Here is a 7,089-nt window from a genome sequence, read left to right as displayed (position 1 = left end):
TAAGAAGTCGTCTATTTGTCTGTATAGCAGCACTACAAGACAGTACATCTTCGTGGGTCTGCAGAGATCTGCTCCAAAGGGAAGTGCTATTGCTTAGTGATCATTATATATGTTTAATAATAATAGGAAAAGCATATTAATAGCAGGATCTTTCCTAAAATATGTCCAACATAGCCTTGCTGAATGTGGCACACTTGTCACAGATAATAATCCAAGGCAAGCATTTCAGGATGATCAACGGCTAATTATTAGCTTGTCCTATTATGGCTTCTGACAACTTACGTACCTTTAACCCCATGGAAAAAATATCTAACATTCAGAACTACTGATAACAGGAAGAAGAGGAAAAAAAAATTTTTGAGAATGATATGCTTCCCCTCATAATGAACTCTTAAGCACGCTCTCCGCATATGCGGTGAGCTAGCTGGATATCTTTCGGCATAATTGTTACACGTTTGGCATGGATAGCACACAGGTTGGTATCTTCAAAAAGGCCAACCAGATAGGCCTCACTTGGCTCCTGCAAAGCACCAATAGCTGCACTCTGGAAGCACAGATCTGTTTTGAAGTCCTGAGCAATTTCTCGCACCAGACGCTGAAAGGAGAGCTTGCGAATCAGAAGTTCAGTGGACTTCTGATAGCAACGTCTGATTTCACAGGAGTGCCACGGGTATGACTCCAGGCCTGTAACGATGAGGTTTCTTCACCCGTCCAGTAGAGGGCGCACTCTTATGAGAGGCTTTTGTAGCCAATTGTTTCCTGGGTGCTTTACCACCGTTGGATTTGCAGGCAGTCTGCTTTGTACGAGCCATGGTATGGGCATCTCCTTACTTAGCCCCCTTCTTCTGCTGGAGCTTGGCAAGCGAGAGGCGGCGCTGGCGTTAGAGAGCAGTGGCAGAGCAGTGAAGGCTGCGAACACCCCTATGAGTTTTTCAAACATTGTTATTCATTCTTCTTCCCTCCTCCCTTCATATACCCCTTCCTTTCTTCAGTTAGTACCTCCGCATTTTTTGGATCTCTCCCTTCAAAGCCTGTATGCCCAGCTATTCCTTTCTCTAGACTCCTTCCCCTTCCCTACCCCACCACTGGTCCTTTTTCACATTTCTGGTTTCCGTGTTTACTCAAAACTGTATACTTACATCTTCAGATCTGTAGTAGGAACCATGATGAAAAGAAAGCATGTATGATGGTCTCTGGGACTGTGTTACCCCTCTCAGTACAGTACTCTCTAGTTCTGTCCACGTGCCTGAGAATTTCATGATTTCTTTTCTCTTTGTAGCTGAGTAGAATACACATTTCCATTATCCATTCATCAGTTGAAGGATATTTAAGCTGTTTCTATTTCCTATGTATTGGTGCAGTATCAGTGAACATGGCTGAGCAAATATCTGTGGAATAGGATGTTAAATCTTTGTGCATACTAGGAGTAGTATGTGTCGTAGCTGATACATACATATATATAATGTATATAGTATAGCATACTCATACCCATATATCTACAGCACAATTCCTTATCTAAGGCTCAGGAAATATCTTGGACGAGGGACTGGGAAGACTTCAAGAGCCAGAGGACCAAGATGACTGCTAAGAGACTGTTCTCTGACTAGAACGTGGGGGTTGTATCTATGAAAATATCAACAATATGGTAGCCTAAACAAGACCTACATAATGGCCACACCAGTAGACATGTCAGGGCAGATGGGGGAAATTTCACAAGGCCCCACCCCTAAGTGAAGGATGATAGGCATTTAGGGACTAAGAGGAGGAGAAAATCATCCTTTCCAGGGAAGAGTTCCTCAATTGGTTACCCAGTGACAAATGGTCAGCCCGAGTGAGCAACACTAAACAGACTCAGAGGCTGTATTTCTATATTTGCATGTATGTGTAATGATAATATGTAAAGAAAAAATAGAGATAATACTTGAACACAGAAGGAGGGCCTGGGAGAAAAGGAATGGGAGACAGAGGAAAGGGGGGGCAGGAGAGGATGATAAGGGATTGAAGATGATCAAAGCATATTATAATGCACTTATGAAATGCCATAATGAAATCTGTTACTTTGTATAAATGTCAATAAAATATGATGCCTTCAATATTTCTTCCTATATTTTTTTCTAAAGATGCTCTTGAATCAAATTTGTCTTGTGTCAACCCAGAATGTGATCTCTTCTGTCCCTGGCTATATTATACAACAATCTTAAGACACTTAAAGCAACCAGACAGGTTAAGCTTAGATGCAGACACACAGAACTACATTTCTGGGCCAGAAAGTAACACATGCATTTATTGCCAAATGACATTACAAATCTTCTCACAACAGCCTTATTCAAATTATCCCTAAACTGGAAATGTTCCATATCCTCATCATGAGGAGAATCAGCATATAAACAATGGTCTATTTATACAATGGAGTAATACTCACAGAAACAGTAAACCAATGGAAACGTCAGTCCATAAAAAATATGGAAAATCACCATAGCCTATAGAGAGGACAAAAGAGCCAAATATGGTTTCATTAATGTGAACTCTCCATTTTAACTTTTATCACAATAAATGACATTGAATTTTGCCTTTGAGTCTCAGAACACACAAAATTATTTATGATTCTTTCCCATGGGACATGTAAGCAAAACCATTCCTGGGGCTCAGCAAAAGAATTAAATATATTATATGCAATGAATGCTGCAGGCTATGAGCACTTAATTTTCTCAAGAAACCCTAGGTGAGAATGTGCATTATACTACACTTTATATGGATATGATTTTACAGATACAATCACATCGAAACAAGTTCATCACAAGTTCACACCAAAAAAGAGCTTAATAATCATTGATATAATTTTAGGAATTCTTATAGGATCATCATTAAGACTTAAGAAGTCATCTATTTGTCTATATAGCAACACTACAAGACAGTACATCTTCATGGGTCTGCAGAGATCTGCTCCAAAGGGGAGTGCTATTGCTTAGTGATTGTTATATATGTTTAATAATAATAGGAAAAGCATATTAATAGCAGGATCTTTCCTAAAATATGTCCAACATAGCCTTGCTAAATGTGGCACACTTGTCGCAGATAATAATCCGAGGCAAGCATTTCAGGATAATCAACTGCTAATTATTAGCTTGTCCTATTATGGCTTCTGACAATGACTCAGTGATCCCAATGCAAAAATGTACAGCAATGACTATATATTTATCATTATATGACTGCTTTTTTTCTTTTGTAACTTTCTTAAACAGATACCTAAAGATTGTTTAGAGTTGCATTAACCACTTAACTTGGCAGAACAGAACAGTTTTTATTTACTTGCCTAGATACTGAAGGTCTTCCCCTTTAAAAATTGTTTCCCATACCCCTGGTACATGAAAATCTTAATTTTGGCTCAAAGACTGTTCATTCTACTAGCAGTTAATCAATAAATATTTTCCTTAAAATTGGACTGTGTCTACAGTCTTTTCCCAGGGGTTTACAAACTTCCTAATGTTTAGAGGCCCTAGCAAGACCCGTGGGATGCCCCAGACATAGGACAGGGGGTCTGGAACAGGCATGAGAGGGAGCAAGTGCAAAGTGGACTTGATGTGCATTGGGTATCTTATACAGCAACTATCTTAAATTTGAAAATTGAAAGTAAGAATCACTGGCCAATATGCTTCTGAAGCTTGGCCCTGATGGTGAGTTGTTTATTCTGTTCTGCTTTAGAGTCCAGACATTTGGAGAGACAGAAAGTGAGATCTGACAGAATTGTAGATCTAGTCTCTGGGACAGAGGAGACACACCCTATTGTTCTTCTGGTTTTGGTATATGAGTGAAGGAATGTCTGAATTTTCTCTGGTTTTTGTTTTTGTTTTCTCAGATTATGTTGTCATACTGTCTTTTTTCTGTTGTTCTTTGTTGTCTGCTTTATTTGTGTTTACAAGATTTCTTGCAGAAATGGGAATCAAACTAAGCACAGCCAAACTGTCCATGAGCTCCATGAAATATTTTCAGGATTACTGTTAAGGTGGCTGCTCCTGGTTACAACAGTGCCCCACTGAAGCTTGTTCCATCTATATCCCTCTTATTTGCTCACAGGAGACTGCTGTTTAAGTGCAACAGGTATGTAAGGTGCTTTTCAATGTCCTCTTACTCGAGAACATTTCTCCTCACTCTGCGTATCACAGATGTCTTTTTCCAGGTTGTTCTACCTCCCAGCTGCTTCTGTCTATGTGACCATGGAGCTCTGGCTTCAGCCACTCAGGGCAGGAACAATATGGGAACTCCTGGATTCAGACCTCCTGGACAGCATGAGCCCACTGTTCTGCCACCTGCTGCTCTCTATGCTGACACAACTGGTCTGTACCCAGAATTTCTTATCTCTACACCTTCTTTATACTCTGTTCTGGTCTCCCTATATGATCACTGCAGGGATTAAGAGTCTTTTGGGTATGTTTAATATTAAAATACACTAGAATGACTAAAGGCCCAGTTACCTTACTTTGTCCCAGGACAAAACTGGGCTGCGGCTTCTCCTCATTGGTCATGCCACATCTTAGTTCCTCCCTGACCTCTTTCTACACAGACCCTTTATAAACAAAGGAGTGAGAAAATCTATAATTACTACCTTTAAACTCTCCTGGTAAGAGGAGCCATCCCTGAGTGTCAACAAAGAACCTTCACCCTCTCCCCAAAGGTGCTATTCTGACTGGATTCTATGAAGTGAGTGGGTGGAGGAATAAAATAATAAAATGAAAACGGGAGCCACATATCCCCATCTGTAGCAATAACTTAAACTTAAGTTCCTAAAGATGTAGTAGATATGACCAGTGTTGTGGAAGTATGCAGGAGGCATGAATAGGCAAGGAGTCTGCCTGCTCATTTTCACTTCATCACCGTGCCCTGTGCAGCCATAGTTTGTATGGCTTTATACCTGGTCTCTCAATCTCCCAGGAACTGCATGGACCTGATGAGCTTCAAGTTCTTGTCCAATTCATAGACAGTGGAATTGCCTGGTGGTAGGTTCAGCTCCATGATGGCCTCTTCTGAGAGACCCTCCAAATGTTTGACAATGCCCTGAAGTCTGTTTCCATGGGCAGCAACCAAGACCCTTTCCCCTCCTTGATTTGGCGACAATTTCCTCTTTCCAGAAGGGCAGTGCTATGGAAATAGTGTCTTTCAGGCTCATACAGGAGGGTAGTTGGTCCTCAATAAAGTCTACATACCTGTGATCCTTATTGATGTTGCTGTATAAGGGATGATTAGGCTCCATCAGAAGCAGAGGGAATTTGGATGATCACCTCAGATCTTTATCTGCACCTCACCATTTCTGCTTTATTGAGACCAACCAGTTAAATAGTCCCATCCTCCCTCACCACCACCATAGTGTCTGTCATTGAGATGACAGGTCCTGAACACTGGCAGTCACATCTGGTCAGTGGCATCTAGGACTGTCTAGAGGGTTCAGATTGTTTTCTTCTGCATGGAGGTGGAGCAGATGCAAAATTCATAGCCTGCATCTCACAATGTCTGTCCACCATGCTTTACTTCCTTCAGGCTTGCCTGGCTCAGGAGACTGAGGATCACTGAGATTCGGATCTTATTCCACCATGAAATGTTTTAAGTGTTTATATGAAAAGTAAGATGGCTAAATAAATCTAATTAAAGATATCTAACTTCTTGACTTCTGCCTTTCTCAGTTCTTGTTTATAAAAATTGTTCCCTCACTCGAGGTCATGAATACTCAAAACTCTTGCTAAAATATAAACTTGCTTTCTCTCTGTAAGACCATTGTAGGGGGAAGAGAGACCTATAAAATTCCAAACAAGAAAATTAGCTTAAAACTTATAACCAGAAGGTTAATAATTAAAACTCTATATATAGATCATCATAATTTATTATTGCATGCTTATATATAACTTGAAATCAACTCTGGTTATCTCTTTTTTAGACTAAAGAGACAAAAACAGGTTCTAAGATATTTATATCAGGATAGTTGTTTATCATCATCATCCTCATTATCTTTAATCTTTTTTTACAGTCCAGTCATTATCCCTCTCCTGATACATCCTCAGAGAGTTCCTCATACCATTCCTCCTCTGCTTCCCTTCATTTCCAAGAGGATATCCCCAACACTTTTCCCAACCAGGATAGATTTTTTTTGTATTCTATTTTTTATTTGATATTTTATTTATTTACATTTCAAATGTTATCACCTTTCCCCATCCCCCCTTAAACTAAACCCTATTGCAGCACTCCTCCTCATTTTTTGTTTTTATGCCGTTTAAATTACATGCAAATATTAAGGTCAGTGCTAGGTTGAGAAACTAGCAATATAATAGATGCAAATATTCAAGGAACAAGCAAGACAATAAACCCAGATAGTAAAAGAACAAGCAGAACAATAAATAGAGTCCCATGATCACTATTTCTAGGGCTTATTAGGATGACCAAAATATCTGAGCCTACTTCCCTGTCCTAGCCAAAAGTCATTTTCAGGCCTGAAGCCTACTTCTTTGTTCTAGCTTAATATTTAGATTCCTGCCTGAAATTACTTCTTTGTTATAGCATAATGTCATATTCCTGCATGCAGTCCATTTCCTTGTCCTTGGCCAATGTCAGATTCCTTTCAGGCACCCGATTTTCTTGTCCTTGACCAATGTCAGATTCCTGCCAGGTAGCCCCAAAACTCGGCACATCACCCTCTTTTTTATTGCATAAACAAGGCTGAGCCTGTCTTAGGTGGTTGTGACAAGAATGCCTTCCTTGCCCTTCATGGAATATGCATTATCAAAAGCAATACATTTCTGTCTTAGGCTGGTGAGGCTCTGTGCAGAATCTTACCCATCCTTGGCTTGCCAACCTGTTAAATTAATAACTCTGTCTGGGAGTCTATTTTCAGTTTCAAGCCATGTAGTTGGGCTACCAATATGTTGATGTTGTTAGAGACAAGCTTTAACACGATCGGCAAGAATTAAAGTATTCCCAAGACAAAAAGGACAACATGATCAGGCTATATATGCCATACTTAAGATTTGACGAAAATGGAAATACTGACTTCAGGCCAAGGATAATTTTATCAGCGTTATCTGCAGCATCAAAGCTCAGAAAAGC

The 7,089-nt window shown here is 39.9% G+C and overlaps 2 pseudogenes; both read right to left on the bottom strand.

The window, feature by feature from the left end:
* Positions 1 to 391: 391 nt before the first annotated feature.
* LOC114623346 lies at positions 392 to 812 on the bottom strand (annotated as a pseudogene).
* A 4,048-nt stretch (positions 813 to 4,860) lies between these two features.
* Positions 4,861 to 6,201, bottom strand: LOC114622606 (annotated as a pseudogene).
* Between the last annotated feature and the right edge of the window lie 888 nt (positions 6,202 to 7,089).

The sequence above is a fragment of the Grammomys surdaster genome, unplaced genomic scaffold (genome assembly GCF_004785775.1).
Source record: "Grammomys surdaster isolate TR1022 unplaced genomic scaffold, NIH_TR_1.0 64, whole genome shotgun sequence".
Classification (NCBI taxonomy): domain Eukaryota; kingdom Metazoa; phylum Chordata; class Mammalia; order Rodentia; family Muridae; genus Grammomys; species Grammomys surdaster.
This window is presented reverse-complemented; position numbering and strand designations above follow the sequence as displayed.